General features: G+C 41.2%; 1 long non-coding RNA gene across 2 annotated transcripts in view; it reads right to left on the bottom strand.

Annotated features, from left to right (window-relative positions):
* Window positions 1-18825, bottom strand: part of LOC144542309 (uncharacterized) — a 710732-nt gene extending 691907 nt beyond the window's left edge. For both annotated transcript variants that reach the window (XR_013507162.1, XR_013507163.1), the window contains exon 1: window positions 18785-18825. This is a non-coding gene — a long non-coding RNA (uncharacterized LOC144542309). The remainder of the gene's footprint in view (window positions 1-18784) is intronic.
* Between the last annotated feature and the right edge of the window lie 517 nt (window positions 18826-19342).

The raw sequence follows: 19342 nt of genomic DNA, 5'->3' as shown, positions 1-19342 counted from the left end.
AAACCAACACACACACATCTATCAGCAATAATTCTGCCTGTTTTCTGATGGATCGGTGCGACCACTGCCTAACTAAAGCTGTTTTACTCGCCTAACCGTTCACTAAACCTTTCAAGTGATGAAGAGAAAATGGCGGGTCCAATTTGTGCTGTTGTCACATAATCCAATGTGGTGGAGGAACGTAACATTCACATAATTCATGTCCGCAACACGCAATCGGCGGTTCAGAGTTTGTGCTCAATTGCCGAAATTTTATGAGACAGTGTTGGTATGTGAGAGAGAGAGAGAGAGAGAGAGAGAGAGAGAGGGGTTGCAGTCTCTGGGTGAATTATATGTGCTGAGCGAGAACTTGTTGTGCTGCCGCTGCTGCTCAGGTGGGAGGGAGCTGCAGACGGAGGGAATGAAACCGAGAGAGACAGCAGACTGTTATTGCTCTTGCAATTCAGGTGGGAGGGTTGCTGCTGATGGAGAAAGACAGAGAGAAAAACAGGTGTATTTTCTGCCTGTTAAGGCTCAGATGGGTGGGCGCTGTAGACGGAGAGAGGCAGACAGAAAGGGAGAAGAAAAGAGACGGGTGTAATTGCTCTTACAAGTTGGATAAGGGCGGTGTTGCAGGGAGAAAGACAGGCGGAGAAAGGAAGAGGACGTTTTCTCTTTTTTGCTTTTGTATCTGAAGTGTGAGTATGTTGCAGAGAGGGAGAGAGATAAAGAGGATGAGGTAGGGAGAAATAAAAAGAGAAGACCTTTTAGTGTTGTTGTATGTCAGGTAGGAGTGTAACAAAGAGAGAGAATGAAAGAGATAAACAAGAAGAGGGGATACGACGACTCAAGTGGGGGGCTGCTGAAGAGAGAGAATAAGAGAGAGAGAGAGAGAGAGGAGGTTTGTTGCAATTCAGGTTGAAGTGCACTGCAGTGAGAGACGGGGCGAGAGAGCATTAGTCAAAGATGGAGAGAGAGAGAGCGAGAGAGAGCGAGAGAGAGCGAGAGAGAGAGAGAGAGGAAACCAGGAGACCATTTTATTGCTATTGCAATTCAGGCAGGGGGATTGATGAAGAGAGAGAGAGAGCAGGATTGCTTTGCTGAAAGAGAAGAAAATAGGAGACTGTTTTATTGTTATTGCAAGATGGGAATGTGTTGAAAGGAGAGAGAGAGAGAGAGAGAGAGAGAGAGAGAGAGAGAGAGAGAGAGAGAGAGAGAGAGAGAGAGAGAGAGAGAGAGAGAGAGAGAGAGAGAGAGAGAGAGGCAGAAATTAAGAGGCTGGTGTGTTTTGTTGCTGCCACAAGTCAAAATTCAATAAGAAACTGATCTGAAAACCTCCAGTCATCCCAACGCTCCACCAGGCTTTCTCTGTTTTATCTTTGTTTCGGTCGGACCGTCGTCTCTGTGTTCGCCGCTAGCTTCTACAGAACAAACGTAGGAACGCCTCCGATTGGCTGAACGGACGGTGACGAACGTGATGCGTCATTCTCGCAATGCATCTTGGGGCTTCCCATTCATTCTTGTCGGTCAAGTCACCATCCGATGTTTCCTCGGCTGGCAGGTAAACCTCTGGGATCTTCAACCGTCCTCCAGCCTCTTCCTTCTTTTGTTTTGGAATCATACTTCGGCCATTTGATATTATGTCAAATGCGTCATGGAGGACAGAAGAAGACACAAGAATGCATGTTGAGAAAGACCTCAAGACTCCGCTAGCTTGGCTGCTATAGTGTGTCAGCTAAGTACCAATTAGCTAGCGAGCTACTTTTATTTGAATTATAATTTTCAGCTAACTCCATGCACAGCATCTTTGCTGTCTTGGTATTTTTTCACTATATGAAGGGTCCTCCATTAGTTAGCTACCCAGCTGGCCACCAACGTCATTAGACGTTGATATTTGGTTGAATGTAGGTTGTGACGTCGGGTGACCAAAATTCAATGTCAGGACAACGTCTAATGCCAACGTCAATTTGACGTAGTATACTGACGACAGCTGACGTTGATATTTTGTTGGTTTTAAGTCGTGGTGGTAAGTAACCAAAATCCAACGTCTTCCAAACGTCTCATGCCAACGTCATATTGACGTAGAATACCGACATTTAGTCGTGAGGTATGGTGACCAAAACCCAACATCTGGTAAACGTCATAATGTTAACGTCCACACTACGTGAAATTCTAACATCGTTAGACGTTGATATTTTGTTGGTTTTAAGTTGTGTTGTTAAGTAACCAAAATCCAACGTCTGTCCAACGTTGGAGGTTGATGTCAACCCAACGTTGGGTTTTGACGTCAACCCGATTTTCATTTCCAACCAAAATTCAACGTCCGTCCAACGTTAGAGTCCAACGTCTTTCTGACGTTACATTGACGTCTGGTGCCTGCTGGGATAGCTGTATAACATGAACTCAGTTGGGTCTCAATATTAATGCAGTACAAAACAGATAATTTTGTTATCTTCTCTTTATTCCTTCCATTTCTTTGATACATTTCTCTTTCCTGCCACGCCTTGTTCCTTCTTGGAATAACTACTGAAATGCTCTGATTGGCTGAAGGAGTTGCTGGCTCCAGCACATCAAAAAATGTTAAGGCCATGGACAACTTGGACATGCAACTGGCGTCCATAGAGAGAGAGGCAGGCATCAGAGAAAGAGGTAATGAAGTGAAAAGTCTGACCCAGCACGGTCTTGTCAGTTCAGCAGATGGTTTTGGACGGATCCCAGACAGCTGTAAACAAGCTCCTCCGCCTCTTCCTCTCCCCGTCACTGCTCATCTGGCCTGATGAGATTTGGATTGATTTTGACAAGCAGGGTTATTAAAACACAACAACGCCATATCCCCAATTCTCCACAACGCGCCTGAAAATAGACACTGCTAACTGTTCATCTGTCGGGTTTCGGATGCAGCGTCGCATTGTAGAGAACAGAGAGGAGGAGAGGAGAGAGGAGACCACGGAAGCCTTTCAGCCGTCTCTCAGCTGTATCCCCAATTCTCAACAATTCTCCAGAGAAAAGCAACTCTAACTGTTAAATTGTTGGGATGGAGGCAGCAATATGGGAAGGAAAATGAGAGAGACGGGGAGAAAAAGAAAATCAGAAAGCACAAAAAAGAGAGAACCGGAGAGAATGAGAATTTACATCTTCTACACTAGTGACAGAATGTCCTACTCAAGTATTAGTACTGTTACTTTGCTGAAATTTGACTTAAGTAGAAGTAAAAGTACTGGTGTAAAGATCTACTGCAGTAACAGTAAAAAGTGTCTGATTTAAAATGTTGTCAGAGTAAAAGTTCCTGAGTTCCTCTTTAGAACAGAGAACGTTGTTAGCTGTGATCTTTTCCATGTGATTCTAAAAGGAGAGAGGTCAGAGTTCAAACTAGATTCTTTTCACTGGAAACATTAGAAACGACAAAATAAAGTACAGAAACAAAGTAAAGTCAGATTCCTCTTCTCTCTGTGAATGGATCCATAGTTTGTCAGTTTACGTTCAAACTGAGTTGAATTGAGAAAAGGTGAGCCGAAGGAGAATGAGGGAGAAAAAAACGAATCAATGATATTCTTTCATGAAATATGTCACAACAAAACAAAGAAAGAAGAACTAAAGACACCTTAAAAACTCACCAACCCCGCCCCCCCCCCCCACACACACACACACACAGACATGTAAAACGATCAATAATTGAGAGTCCATTGTTCAATTCAAGAGAAAGACGAGTGAAAGAAGGACAGAATGAAAGAGACACAGAATGAGAAAAACACTTAACTGAAAGAAAGAAAACCTGTTTACCATGGGGTAGAAAATGACACTAAAACTCGCCATTGAAACCAAGAAAAATGAAATTTTGAAGTACTTAGCATTTAAACCAGAAGCAGAATTTGATTTTATGCTACACAGGAACATTGAATATTGACTACTTATGCTTCTGTCGCACTCATTTTTAAATCATTAGATAAGAGCGTCAGCTAAAAAAAAAAAAAACCCAGAAAAATATAAAATAGGTCATGTGACACTAACATTCTCCCCTGAAACCAGGGGAGCAGCATATAGACCACGTGACACTAAAACTCTTCATTGAAACAAATACAAGTGTAAAACTATCTGAAACTTTTGAATTGAAGCATATTGTGGGCAGGATGCCAGGAGGCGGACATAACTTTGAAGCCAAGTCTTGATGTAGCGGGGCAATTAAGTGAGTTGCAGCGGCCGGATCGAACGCACACAATTGCAAATCTAATATTAGTACAAGAGCAAATTAGTGAGTTAATTATCTTGGTTGTAATTCCAGAGGAATGTGGATTTACACAATAGGAGCAATCAGCAGACAAAAGGGCGAGACGGCCTCTTTACATAGTGGAGCAGCGTACTTCATTTGGGTGGGAAATTACAATCAGAGTTAATGTAAGTGCGTGACACTAGACACCGTGCGTTAACATTACACATCGCATTAAAGCTCTCTAAAGGTCCAGAAAATGTTTTTGAAGCAGGTCGGTTCAGCACCCACCCTCCCCCTCCTCCCCCTCAATCCACATCCCAGGCTTCAGTTAACAGAGAATTAAAAGAGCGGTGATTTACTTTTGTAAAGCACTCTCATCTTTCATGTTCCAGCGCACTCAGCACAACCTGTCACATTAGCTGGTCCTGTAAAGTCTATTCACTGCTGACACCCTGGCTTTTAATTTCATTTTATTTTCAAAATTGCGTGTGCGTGTATGCGTGGGATCAATCTTTTTTTTTTGTGTGTGTGCAGCCGGTGATCTTACCGTCTGTGTACAACATGCCGTGTTCCACTGCCAACCATCCAGCAGGATTCACAGAAAAGCAAGAGATAAAAGCAATACTTAGACTGGTAATTTGGTGCAGCAAATTATTTTTACATCGCTCTGTTCACACAAGTCGGGATGGATCTAGGCAGAGAAACCCAGATCTCACAGCGACACAAAGCGAGCGCGTCTGGAGTCAACGGATAGAAATCCTGTACAGGTCTTAGCGAGTTAAACCTCCTATATTTCCGCTATTTTTGCAGTGAATAGCCACCAACAAGAAACGTGAGGAGGATTTTAACAAGCAGAGATCCTGTGTTGCTACACGGTTACCGGTCAAATCACCTAATTCCACTAACGTTACTTAAATACCATGATGTGATACTGTCACCTACCGTTACAGTTTGTAGGGCAGCAGAAGACGTTATCAGGTTACTGTTTACAAATCCCGTTATTAACACAGGCGAGTTTGAAGCAAATTGTGGAATTTTAAGTTTCACTTTTACTTTACAATTGGAGACTCTGTGCTCCTGGTCTACTGAGCATCTTCAAATGACAGATATGATGTGATAAGACACATTAGAGATCGATTTAGATACATTTCTATACATTGTCCAACTTTTATTTTGTGGTGTCGGTGTAAACTTTTTTTTTTTTTGGGATGCAAATGAACCATGCCGACTAATTCAGACTTCCGCATGCTTCCTACATTTCTATTTACATGCTGAGATGACACTGTGGCTTAATGTCTTCACCACCCACCAACCATGATTTGTGGTTTTCAATGTCAGCGGATTCAGGTCAACGCCCCATCTGCACAGAATTTGGATACGCTGCTACCAGACCCTAGGGAAATGTAGAAATTGCCATCATGCTCTCTGTATGACTTGACGGCCTGTAGTGGATGATGATCAAGCAGCTCTGTCACATCAACAGCTGCCAAACCAAGAGTGGGGATCACAAATGCCTCTTTTGTGTCTAAGTGACTAAAGGGGACAACAATTTTTGAAACTGGTCCAGTATTGAGCGAGATCGCTTCAGCCGGCAGCCGCGAAACGAGCTGCAATGTAATCCGACGGGACAAATCGCACCGTCAATGTACGTCCACTAAAAGTTCTTGTTTTGGCTCAGATTATTATTATAAGAGTCTGACAACTCCTCCCGGCACTCCTCTCTCCAACTCTCACTCACGTTTCCACAGTTGACTTCCTGCAACAACTCAACTCTCGCGAGACTTGGTTACACACAGACCGGATCAAGCGAAAGGTAAAGAAAAACGTTTAATTTCTCTGTAGGCTCCTTTCCATAATGTTGTCAGACACTTATAATAACAATCTGAGCCTGTCAGTGGCAAAAACAAGAACTTTTAGTGGACGTACATTGACGGTGCGATTTGCCCGGTCGGATTACATTGCAGCTCTTTTCGCGGCTGCCGGCTGAAGCGATCTCGCTCAATACTAGACCAATTTCAAAAATTGTTGTCCCCTTTAGTCACTTAGACACAAAAAGATGGGAAAATAGGGTTGAAAAATACCGAAGTTACCCTTTAAACCCTTTTGCTGTTTTGTTGTTTCCCACTTCTGTACAACAAGCTTTACTGTTGGTGTGTGTGTTGTTTGCTCCAGAACTAAAATGGCTTTTATGAGCCCAAAGTGGGGCTCTCTATCTGGGTCGCAGGAGAAGAATACTTTCATGCCTGCTCTGTATCCAGAGGCCTTAAATGGTAACCCAGGCTGGCACAAAAACTCAGCTGAAAAGGGGAACACCTGTTAGACCACTTTGGATTTGAACTTGTAGCACTGCATTATCTGATGCCGAAATGCCATTGTTTTGCAAATGTTACGAAAAGTTGCATGTGACATGACTGACCCGTTTGAAGAATCCATGTTTAGCCTCAAAACCGTATTGCCCAGAATTGCGTCACGGGTCCCAGTTTTTTAATTGCTTTTGGGCAGCGGAGCATGAAATGGTGTTTTGGCCGCAAATGTAGATGAGGATAGAGCTGCAGGAGGGAGTGATGCTCGTCCAAGAAATGGAAAAGTACCTGTACTAAGCAACAACTACCAGTCTAAAGTTTGGACACACCACATTTTTCTTTTTTTTTATACTATTTTCCACATTTTAGAATAATAGTAAAGGCATCAAAACTATGAAAATACACAAATGGAATTATGCAGCAGCCAAAAAAGTGTTAAACAAATCAAAACTATCTTATATTTTAGATTCTTTAAAGTAGCCGCCCTTTGCCTTGATGGAAAGGCAAAGGCTTTGGAAAGAAATTCATACATAGGATCAACTTCACTATTTATTTTTTATAATAAATAATAACTTGTTGTCTTCTAGAAGAAGCTGGTCACCTCTTATTATGCATCTCCTTAAAGTGCTAGAATTATAATTATCATTGGTTGTTCATATGACCTCGTACTTTCTGACCAATAGCTTTTGAGCTCTTTGGCTCCCAACCTGCAGACCGAATAAACTGTCAAACTGACACTCTTTCTCCTCCTGAGTTTTCTTCCACAGGTTGAATCAATGCATATAAAAATATATTTGGAAGCATTGGAAAGTGCTACCAACCCTGCTTTGTTCTTTCTCCTCCTCATCACTATTTCATTGAGACAGACAGAAGTAAAGCTGAGAGGGACACAGTGAGGGAAACACAGGAGAGAAGTTCAGGTGGGATTTGACCCTAGGCCAGCAGAGACGGGGGCGGGGGTGTAATCACTACACCATTCCTAAGTGCAGCTAGCTGTCCTTCATTAATTGAATAACCCATGTTAATCTTCCCCGGACCGGCCGTTGGGTCTAGCCCCCGTTGCTGAAAAATACTGCAATAACGCTCCCAGCACCCCCATGTGACTTCATCCTCTACTATTTCTCCATTAGATTCTTTTTCCATTTGAAACGCCGTGAGGACTTCTAAACGACGGCCGGGTCTCAACGGGACGGCCCTCTCTCCAAGTATATTGCTTCATCAACCTTGGGGGTAGAGCAGAGTGCAGAGTGGACAGTTTGACAGATCAAACAGACGCTCCGGACGAGAGAGTGCTGCTACCAAAACCTCACGACCGCGACAATCATGACCGAAATGAAATTAGCAGAGAAACAAAATTTAAAACTGTTCAATCAAGATAGACCGGAATCAAATTTACACAATTTGAAAAGTTGAAAAAACACTCAAAAGGTGGTGCAATTATATTCTTTGGCTCGCTTGGAAAGTTAATCAAAACCAACTTATGTCCCTTTTATGGCTCTGAGTCATTTTCTAAATCCATTCTCTGACGCAGAAATCTCTTACAAACGAGTGCCGGGGCTCAAAGGGCGAGTCCCTGTCCAGGTTTACTGCATCACAGAGCTTGGGGGAACCTCGTGGGCAGGGTTGTGTAGTGGAGACGGGTGATTACTGAGAAAGCTACTATAGCCTCGATATGAAGGCTGCTCTTCCCTTCTGCCCTCTACTTTTCTCCCTTTGTCAATTTTTTTCCCTGCTTTTCTGATTTCTGATTTCCTCCACGCCTTATACTGTAGTTTCTTTAGAGAGCTTTCAGGTAACATGACGCATCTTATGGCAGCCATGTTGGAGGTCCTCAGCTCTTGGGCAACGGTGGCCTTGAAAAACTGAGTACGTTTCTAAATGTACAACTTGTCCGTCTCAACAGAACTGAACAGACGGTTATTTTCTGTCTGTTTTTAACTGGGAACTGATCATTTCATCACTGATTAATTTTGTGTTTAGATAATGTTGTTTTGTTAGCTAGCTTTGATCAGCAAACTTTCCCTGTCTTAATCTAAACATCTGCGCATTAGCTAATGTAGGCTATCTAGAAGCTAGCGTTAGTAGTAGCTAGTAGTCGCGCGTTAACATAAACAGTAACATAATCAGCTGAAGAAGAAAACAACCTTGTGTCTGAGTTAAATTAGTTAGCTAATTCGATAGAAAAAAATAGCCAGCTAATTGCTAATTTAATGCAGACACTAGCTAACAATGCTTCGTTTTGGTTCACTGAGCTAAGTCTTCACAAGCCACAACTCAGATGGTTCGGAGTAGGAACCAACGTTTCCAACTGTCTTCCAAAGAAAACAGCTGTTGGCTGCTCAAAACATCGCTAGAAGTCATATGATGAAGATGTGACGAAGATGATGTCATATGCTAATTTCCATATGAATTTGGATTAGACAAGCTGCTAAATGTATGTGTATGGGCATCAGCTGTACCAATTTGTTGCAAATGCTTTGGGAGGCAACACAACATTGTTCCTCATGGTATGAAGATTTGTCACTATTTAATTTAGAGAGATAAAGTCAGCAACTATTGAGAAATAAAATCCTAGAGACGAGGAAAAACATCTGCGGCTGGAGACAGTAACGGTCACAGTAACCTAAATTTGGAAACAAATCTACCTTACAGTATTCACTTGTACACTCTTTTTTTTCTAGTCTGGTTGTCATACATTTAGCCATTATTTACCTCCAGTTCTCCAGAGGACCTCCATGATGGCGCCAGACATGGTTGCTAGGAGATTTGTGACGCAACTGCAAAGCCTTTATAATATCCATCCATCTAAAACATCCATCCATCCCCCTGATGAATCCTGATGAATCCCCCCTTCCTGCCCACAGCCCACGTTGTCAGTGGGAGGGGGAGGGAGGGGGAGGGGGAGGGGGAGGGGAAATACACTGGAGCCAATTTATCACACAATCGCACCTAACCTCTCTCTCTCTCTCTCTCTCTCTCTCTCTCTCTCTCTCTCTCTCTCTCTCTCTCTCTCTCTCTCTCTCTCTCTCTCTCTCTCTCTCTCGTTTTCTCTCATTTTCTGTCACTGCAGCCCAGTCATCCACAATCCAATCACACCTAATCTCTGTCTGTCCATCTCTCTCTCTCTCTCTCTCTCTCTCTCTCTCTCTCTCTCTCTCTCTCTCTCTCTAATGTAAACTGCAAATTCTTGTATACATTCTTAGCTTATGCTCTTTCATTTATCTCACAGTTTGTCTGTCAATGAGATAAATGTGGCTCCTCTTAAATTTACTTAAGTTACTTAAATGTAACAGGATTTCTCTCCAAATATCATCAGCAAATTAAATGAGACAATGAACCATCTTCAGTGCATTATGTAGCCGCAGTAAGCTTTCTGTAAGTATTTTGTCATTAACCTACACTATAAACAGTGACTATCAATCTATCTGTCTATCTATGAAGGAGTCCATTCCACTTGATTTGTATTGTTTGATAAAAAGACACACTCAAAGATTATGAAATCCTCGAAAATGTCACTACTGCATATGCAAAATGCTCAAGATAGCTAATAACTTCAATAACGTTCAATACTGAGTTTTACCTTCATGATAGCAGTCATGTTGTCAGAGTAGCTGCCACATTTTAAAAATGTTGACTGTTTTTCAAACTCATATCTTACCAGAGTGGGCCTAAACATGAGTAAAAAAAAAAAGTGTGATTTATTAATGAATGTGATACTTTATTTGGAGTGTCTTTTTGTTCCAAAACAGTTTTGAAAGCCAGAACTCTTTTGTGTTATCAATATCAATAAATTTTTCTATATCAGTATATATATATATATATATATATATATAATATGGCTTATGAGCGCAAAAGAACATGTTAAATAATTAAATTGATGTTCATTGCATGGTAAAGTGTGATGTCAAACAAAGCTGAAATTTTCAAATAGTATTCCTTAAAGGATAAGGCCGGTGTTTTTTAATGCATTTCTTACCGTCAACAAATCCTATGAAAATAACAAAATCAACAATGTGTTTGCTCTACTCCCGTTACTTTCTGACTTCCCACGTTCCCTTTTTAGCCGTCAACCAGGAAGTCATTGGCTCCAATTGTAAGCTAAAAACCTTTAAATACAGCTCACAAAGACAGAGTTTACATTTTAAAAATCGCTAACTGTTACCATGAAAAGTCAGGCTGTTGTAGTTATTACCAAATCAAATTCAAACGGGAACAAATTCTTCATTACGCCGGGGACTATTTTCTGTGCTACGGAACTACTTTCCTGAGATGGAAAACGTGTTTACGGTCGGCTTATTAAGTCGTTTGAGGAAAAAGTCGGCCGGCCCGGTGCATCGTGATGATGAAATATGCTGCAGAGCAGCAGCATGGCTCTGTGACGGGTTTTAATAGTTTTTAATACAATGCAGTTCTATGGCTGCTGGGACATGAGGCTGCACTGGGCACCGCTACATGGACCAGACTTGTTAGCAAAACAAATTCATTGCTGTTATTTTCATAGGATTTGTTGACGGTAAGAAATGCATTAAAAAACACCAGCCTTATCCTTTAAATTGTCAGAGTTTTAAAGAAAATTTGCTTGTTATCATCAATTTAGACAACAGAAATGTGTATTACAATATCAAAATATCTTCATACGATCACGATATAATTCCACTGAAAGACAATAAAATACAAATATTTAATTATCGCCCCCGGCACTAGTCATCAGCTTCTGCCAATGTTCAGTGCAGTCTGCTGAGTGGAATCAAATTGGCAAATGGGGGCAATATGAGTCATATTCCTGAGTCATATTCACCTCATAATGTTACTCATCTCTGACAGCTAAACAGTGTCAAGTAAATGTTTACCAGAGGCCATAACAAACACATGCAGAGTGGAGCGGAGCAGCGTTTTCATTTTCACAACAGGAGGCTCTGGCTGCGGATACAGTGTGATTTCTGAAATATGATTCTTAAGATTGAGATTTTATGAGAGAAGATTTTATGAAATTTGATCACTGTGAATCCATACTTGACTTGAGAATGTTTTTTATCCATCTCTGTCTTCCCCCTTCCCCCCCCCTTCTCCCTCTCCATCCCTTCACATTGCTTACAATTATTGCTAACACAATTATTTTGAAAATCGGCATACGGACACATATTAGAAGAAGTGAAATTAGCTGCTGAGACCAAAACCTCTTGTGGAAAAAATGTATTGACTTTATATTTTATCAGAAGTTGGGTTGTGGTCCGTTGACTGAGAGTTGGAGGTTTGGAGTCTTTCTGGAGCCGGACTTCAGGATCGACTTCAACACTCAGCTGAGGGTTTTGGACGCTTGTACTGAATGTATTTCTGATATCAGTTCAAAAAATTTCCAAAGCCGTTTTAATATGAATTTCTACCGTGTCATGATATCATATTGTGAAAATGTTGTTGTTGTTTGGGTTGATGTTGAACCTCTTCCTGCACGTCTCTGTCCATCAGATGCCTGCTGGTTCTGTCTGATGTGCGACTACAAAGCTCTAAACATCAATACGGTCATCAGATTCAGGAGAATTGGCTGCTTTATAAACAAAAATAACCGTTAAATAAAGTCTGGCTGTTTGGACATGGATGTTGAAGCTGTGCAGTTTAAGCCTGAAGGCTTTTTGTTGTTGTTGCTGTTGTTGTTGTTGTTGTGTTGGTTTCCAGGGGAAACAGCATGACTCCCTTGAGACAAAACAACAGGAAAAGACGGCTGCAATTAAATAAACAAGACTGCCGGCGCAACACGCCCCTGCACACACACACACACATCATTTGCATACACACAAACAAACTCACACTTTATTAGCATACACACATTGTGCCACAAACACACACAAGTCTCATTTGCATATACTGTACACATGCAGAGGTGCGCGCGCACACACACACACTTCTGTCTCTGCTGAGGTCATTGCTAATCACCATGTTGAGGCTGAGGGGGTGGAGAGAGAGAGAGATAGTCAACAGAAGAGGAGAAGAGACAATGAGGAGAAGAGACAATGTGGAGAGGAGGATGAAAGGAGAGGAGGTGAGTCACTCTGGTTTTAGAGCAAGACTTTATTGTACATTTTTACTGTTTTTACCGACCTGGCAGCCGACTTCAGGGGGCGTGGCTTCACGTCTTGTTGAGCCGGGGAGGTCGACTTTTAAAGTTTTGTTTTCAAACCACAACTGGCAAAATCCTACTCAGTATGCCTTTAAAGGGGTATGAGTGTATTTTTAGTGTGTGTGTGTGCGTGTGTGTGTGTGTGTCTGTCTTGGCGTTTTAATTAAACGTAGCTGTGTGTGTGTGTGTCACTGTAATTAACAAATGCGTGGACTCTCCAATATACAGTATATTCGGGCTGCATAGCTTTGCATCCCAATACCAGGAGGAAATGATTAGCAAATTAAAAACCATTTTAACTGTACTGCCTTAGAGCGATTACTTTATATTGGGCAGGATTACAAAATGAAAGCCTATTAAACCTCTGACATTAACTTTGTTTCTCCATCCTGCACACTGACACTAATTCCTTGGAGCATTTACATTTTAGGTGTTTAGCGGAGACGCTCATCCAGTGTGACAGCAGAGTAAACTGAAAGGAAACATCCACTGTGATGTGGTAATTTACTTGTTAGGTGAACCCACTTTATCTCAAACTGCCTTCAAACTGCCTTCTACTTCTGTTAGTGATTTCCTACGTTTCCCAGAATGCCTTTCAACAACCCCCAATGAAGGGGCGTCAACTTTTCCAGTGGAGAGAGAATAGCGCCATGGTGCTGTGACCAGTTGTTCAAATTACCAAAAATCCATCCAAGAGGGCGTTCACTGCAGAAAATCTCCATCTTAACAACTCATTTAGTCTGTTATTGAGCCCTAAAATCATAAAAGAGCAAGTACAAATTTGAAAGACTTGGATATTTTTTTATATTTTTTGATAACTGTAGTGCTGCGGCATTCAGTTTCCTGTGGTGTTTACATAATCCACTGAAATAGCAGAAGATTGCTTTGCTAGCTAGGCTATCGCTAGCTTCAACTGCTAACATTAGAATAGAAGGCCGGCAGTGTGTGTAAACGGTTTCTCCAAATTTCCAACCATAAAGCAAACGACTTGGATGTTGTGACGTATTCCCGACTCGGAGAAAAGTACGACCGGGCGAGCCTCCGGTCCCAACGCCGCTCTGACACCAGAGGATCTTCAAAGCTGCTCCTAGAGAGACTCGGCTTCAACGTTCCTCACCGCGCTGAAAGGAAGCGCACCGCCGTGTCGAACTCACTTAACAGAGACATGACTTATTTTACACTGGTGCTAATGAGCTGGATATGGAGACAAGGGGCAGACAAATAAGATAACTGAGCTCTCCTGAGCCTCCAGAGGTTCATCCGGTTTCAAACTGAGAGCAATTGAGAGTGTAGGAGAGAGAGAGGGATGAGTTGATGATTTCTGTAGTCAGTTTCAACTTCAATAAATTCAATCATTCCATGCAAATTCAGAAAACAGAATTTAAATTCAGTCGTCCGCTGGAACAAATCTCATCACTTTCAATCTAAGTCATTTACACAAACACAAGATCTCAAGTCAAGACTTTAGAAACCTTTTCAAGTCATCAAAGTACAAGTCAGAGTCAAGTCCCAAGTCACCAGAACCCAAGTCAAGTCAAGTCTCAAGTCTTCTCTTCATGCATCAAGTCCAGTCTCAAGTCTAAATGTAGAACAGCAAGTCAAGTCAGAACAAATCAAGAGTCCAGTATCAATTTAATATCTTAAAGAAAACTAAATATCTAGGACTTTTCAATGCAATATGGTTTTAATAGGATAAAAACTCGGTAAGAGCATCATGAGTTTGATTTCTATAATCAGTTTCAACTTCAATAAATTCAATCATTCCATACAAATTCAGAAAACAGAATTTAAATTCAGTCGTCCGCTGGAACAAATCTCATCACTTTCAATCTGAGTCATTTACACAAACACAAGATCTCAAGTCAAGACTTTAGAAACCTTTTCAAGTCATCAAAGTACAAGTCAGAGTCAAGTCCCAAGTCACCAGAACCCAAGTCAAGTCAAGTCTAAAGTCTTCTCTTCATGCAGCAAGTCAAGACTCAAGTGATTCAAACTGTGACTCGAGTCCCCACCTCTGAAAATGTCTCCCATGTACAAGTCTCCATTATGGTTGTATGTACATATTTCATTCTTTCATCTGACACTAAAGAACAGCAACAAGACTCTTTCCATTTTTCTTGTGGATGTTTTTTTTGTTTTCTTTCTGACATTCAGCAAGCCGGTTTATTTGCTTCGGCCCGACTGATGGAGTCGCACCTAATTCGCATTTTATTTTTTTGTGACATTTCAAAAGTTTTGCATAAAACTCGCTCGACAGTTGAACGGAAAGAGAGAGATGCAAGAGGGAAAATGAAAGGAAATGAGAGAGAGATAGAGAAGAAGAACAAAAGAGGTTAAATAAGAAAGAGAGATGGAGATGGAGAGGGAAAATGACAGAATGAGAGATGGAGATGGAGAGGGAAAATGACAGAATGAGAATAAGAGAGAGGAAGAGAGAGGGAAATGAAAGAGTGATTAAAAAGTGACATGAAAGAAGAAAGTGACGGAGAGAAAAGAGCTGGAATAGTTACAATTCAATTTGAAACGGGGGAAACGGCGATAACCACACTAGGAGAGAGAAATCATCATCTTCTTTGTTTCGCCGCCGCCCGTCTTCACTCGGGTCCTCGGCTCTTAATGAGGAGCGAGCGGCCACTCCTCTGCGGACGGAATTGTATTCCTCTGTGTTCTTGATGATGTTGCTCGTGGATCGATGAATACCGACTCCGCTCCGCCGGTCGAAAAACACGTCATTCAAGTCAATTGTCTTTTCTGGAGCGCGTGAATGAGTCTCCGCTTCCTTTATGTGTGTGTTTGTGAACATCGCCTCGCAGCGGACGCCCAATCGGAGCGAGGCAAACAAACAGAGGCAACGAGAATGAAGTGGAGAGCGTTGATTTATGTGAAGATCGTGTCCTTTTCAATTCTGCATGAACTGAAAAGAACGACGACTGTAAGAAAAGTGAAGCCAAGTCTAAGAGTGATTTCATTCAAGTCCACAGATACTGCTGTGGTACGAGTCTCGCCCAAACTGATTATACAAGTCTACTTTTGTCATTTTCAGCCTGCAGAAAGTCACAAAATGTCAAAAAACAGTAGGAAGAAAATGGCTTCCCAAGTGGCACAGGATATACTCAAAATAAACTACACTGAGCTCGAAACGCGTTGCATATTCTGCATGTTTACAGCCTATTTTCTGTATTTTCACCTGCTCATTATGCACTGTTGTTCATTTATGCGCTTTTGAAGCTTTCATACATTTTTGACGCTGCACAGTAAGGTGCTTCCTATCCCTTTGTTTTGATTACAGCCTGCAGAGAGAGAGTGGAATCTACTGGCAATGCGTACTTCAAAGTAATCCATTTTTTTAATTTGTTAAAAAAAAACCACATATCCCAAATTAGATTAGATTTTCACTGGGGGTACGCATAATAAAAATATATACACTCCTGATACTGTGGCACGACAGATAGAAGCAGCCGCTATTGGCATATGATGTGTCATGTCATGTCATGATGTCATGTCATGATGTCGTGTCGTGTGATGTCATAACACAGCAGAACACATCATATGCCAATTAGGGGACTATCAAGAGTGTATATATTTTTAGTATGCGCACCCTCAGTGGAAAACTGAATATAGGATATGTGTTTAAAGCTAGTTTGGATTACTTGGATTACTTTGGAGTTGCATTGCCAGTAGATTCCATTCTCTCTCTGTAGGCTGAAAATAAGAAATAAAAGTGAAACATTGTTTCTTGCTCTACGAAAAAATGAAAACATCGGAAAAATCTTTCATGTTTCTAACCTCGGTTTGCCGAATGTTTGTCTGCAGCAACCAAAGAGCAACAAAATCAACCAGACTGACTGACTGACTGTGGAGTGATGTGATCAGATGAGATCAGATGTGAAACTGCGGCCTGTTATTTATAAAACTTAACAGCCTTCGTTCAATCAGAATTGAGTATTCAGCAAAGCTCTGTAATATGTTATGTTGTGCCATGTAATGTTATATTATCCTCTGTTATATTATCCTCTGTTTTACCCTGTAATGTTATATTATCCTCCGTTTTATCCTATAATGTTATATTATCCTCCGTTCTACCCTGTAATGTTATATTATCCTCTGTTTTACTCTGTAATGTTATATTATCCTCTGTTATATTATCCTCTGTTCTACCCTGTAATGTTATATTATCCTCTGTTATATTATCCTCTGTTCTACCCTGTAATGTTATATTATCCTCTGTTCTACCCTGTAATGTTATATTATGCTCTGTTTTAACCTGTAATGTTATATTATGCTCTGTTCTACCCTGTAATGTTATATTATGCTCTGTTCTACCCTGTGATGTTATATTATGCTGTGTTGTGTTGTGGCTCCTGGAGTCTCGGGCCGACCGGAGAGAAACCCTCCCTGCGTGTGGAGTGATGTGATCAGATGTGATCAGATGTGATCAGATGTGATCAGATGTGAAACTGCGGCCTGTTATTTATAAAACTTAACAGCCTTCGTTCAATCAGAATTGAGTATTCAGCAAAGCTCTGTTCTACCCTGTAATGTTATATTATGGTCTGTTTTAACCTGTAATGTTATATTATGCTCTGTTTTAACCTGTAATGTTATATTATGCTCTGTTTTAACCTGTAATGTTATATTATGCTCTGTTCTACCCTGTGATGTTATATTATCCTCTGTTCTACCCTGTGATGTTATATTATGCTCTGTTCTACCCTGTAATGTTATATTATGCTCTGTTCTACCCTGTAATGTTATATTATGCTGTGTTGTGTTGTGTTGTGGCTCCTGGAGTCTCGGGCCGACCGGAGAGAAACCCTCCCTGTGTCGCTAACAAGCCGCTCCGACGCCGCAGCACTGCTGGGTAAACAAAGAAATCATCCACTCCTCCTCGCTAACAAGCCGGGCTAACAAGCCCCTCCACACCTGCACAACTCTATTAGCTAAGCAAAATTGTCTGGCCCGCGTTCACCCCGACGCCTCCGGAGAAAAGAGAGGGAGGGAGAGAGAGAGAGAGAGAGAGAGACAAACAGACAAAGGTCAAGAGAGAGAAGAAAGGGAGAGAGAGAAGATGAAAAAGATTCAAGACGAGAGAGAGACTGAAGGAGCGTCTGAGTGCCTTCATCAAACATCAGACTTATTCCTCTTCATCCCCGAGGAAAGGAAAGTGAAAAACCAAATTACAAAATACAGGGAAGAGGGAACAGTAAACACACACACACACACACACACACACACACACACACACCCACACACACACACACACACACACACACACACACACACACACACAGTAATCAAACAAAAATGTTTCCCATTGTTGAGGAAGAAATGGAAAAGTACCGATACCAATGTTGCTTAGTATTGGTACTTTTCCATTTCTTCCTCAACGATGCTATATACTCACTTAATATTAAGGTTTGACCTTTAAGTACTTTTTTATAGTGTTGAATATTCATGATTCATGATTATGTTAATACCAATAGAATGGTCAATGATAATTACAGTTCTAACACTTTAAGGAGGTGCATAATAAGAGGTGAGCACCTTCTTCTAGATCAGTGGTTCTCAACGTGGGGTCCGGGGACCACCAGGGGTCCTTGAGGGGGTTCCAGGGGGTCCCTGGCAAATTGATGAATTGTTACATTTCAGCATTATTTCATTTACAAGAATTAGACAATTTACACAATTAGAGAATGTAGCAGAATGTTTTGATCATATTTTCTCTGTTATCTCTCTACCTACAATACAGATGGTTTTGGAAATCATATCTAACAATAAAAAAATTCTCAGATTTGGGTCTGAGAGACATAAATGGGGGTCTGTGGCCCCTAATGTGTCCTTGATATAAGAAGTTTGAGAATCACTGTTCTAGAAGACAAGTTATTATTTATTATCAGTGTTTCTATGAGATTTGGGAATTTGCACATTCCAGTCTCACAGTTCAGTGAGAAACACACAAGATGTTTCTTCAGAGTTTAATCTTGTAATGACGAAGCAGATTCAGCATTTTGGGGTTTTAGGCACTTAAGGTGTAAATATGGGTCAAAGGTTACATATTAAGCGAGCATATAGGAAACAGACAGAATAGATGCAGAACATAATGGCGGCATTTTGCCTCTTGGTTTTCAACATGAACAATGCTCTTGCCAGTTTGGAGGCAAAGCAAAACTCTCTCCACACACACACACACACACACTTTCTCTCTCTCACACACACACACAGTGTTTGAAACTCTAACTTTCCCATTAGGAGAGCGTCTGTCTGACCGGACCGCTCTGCCCCGCCTCTTAATGTTGTGAATAATTGAAGCCCTTCAAGCAGAAGAGGAAACACTTGTTGGCAGCTCCTGGTCCCGCTTTCTGTTCTCTCCTGCTGCCATGTTGCTTTTTTCCCCTTCTGGTTATTGTTGAGTTTATTCATTTCGTCAAAATGTCAGCATGCTGCAGAATTTTTATATCTGCAAAAAGTCAACCTTTCCACTGTCTGGAAGCGGAAGAGCAGTTTGTGTTGGCTGTAAAGAAAAAAACAACAAAATGCAGCTCCCTCTCTTCGCTTTTAGAAGTCTGTCTATTCTTTTTTTTTCACTTCTGAATTTGTTTAGTTTAAAAATTTAGCTTCTAAAAAACATGAGCACACTGCAGAATGCTTTTTTTGTTTTGTTTTTATTATTAAACATTTTAGAGAGATATAAATGCAGCGCCAGTCGGGAATTCCTTTTGCATTTTTGGACCCACTTTT

Source organism: Centroberyx gerrardi, chromosome 14 (genome assembly GCF_048128805.1).
Source record: "Centroberyx gerrardi isolate f3 chromosome 14, fCenGer3.hap1.cur.20231027, whole genome shotgun sequence".
Taxonomy (NCBI): domain Eukaryota; kingdom Metazoa; phylum Chordata; class Actinopteri; order Beryciformes; family Berycidae; genus Centroberyx; species Centroberyx gerrardi.
This window is presented reverse-complemented; position numbering and strand designations above follow the sequence as displayed.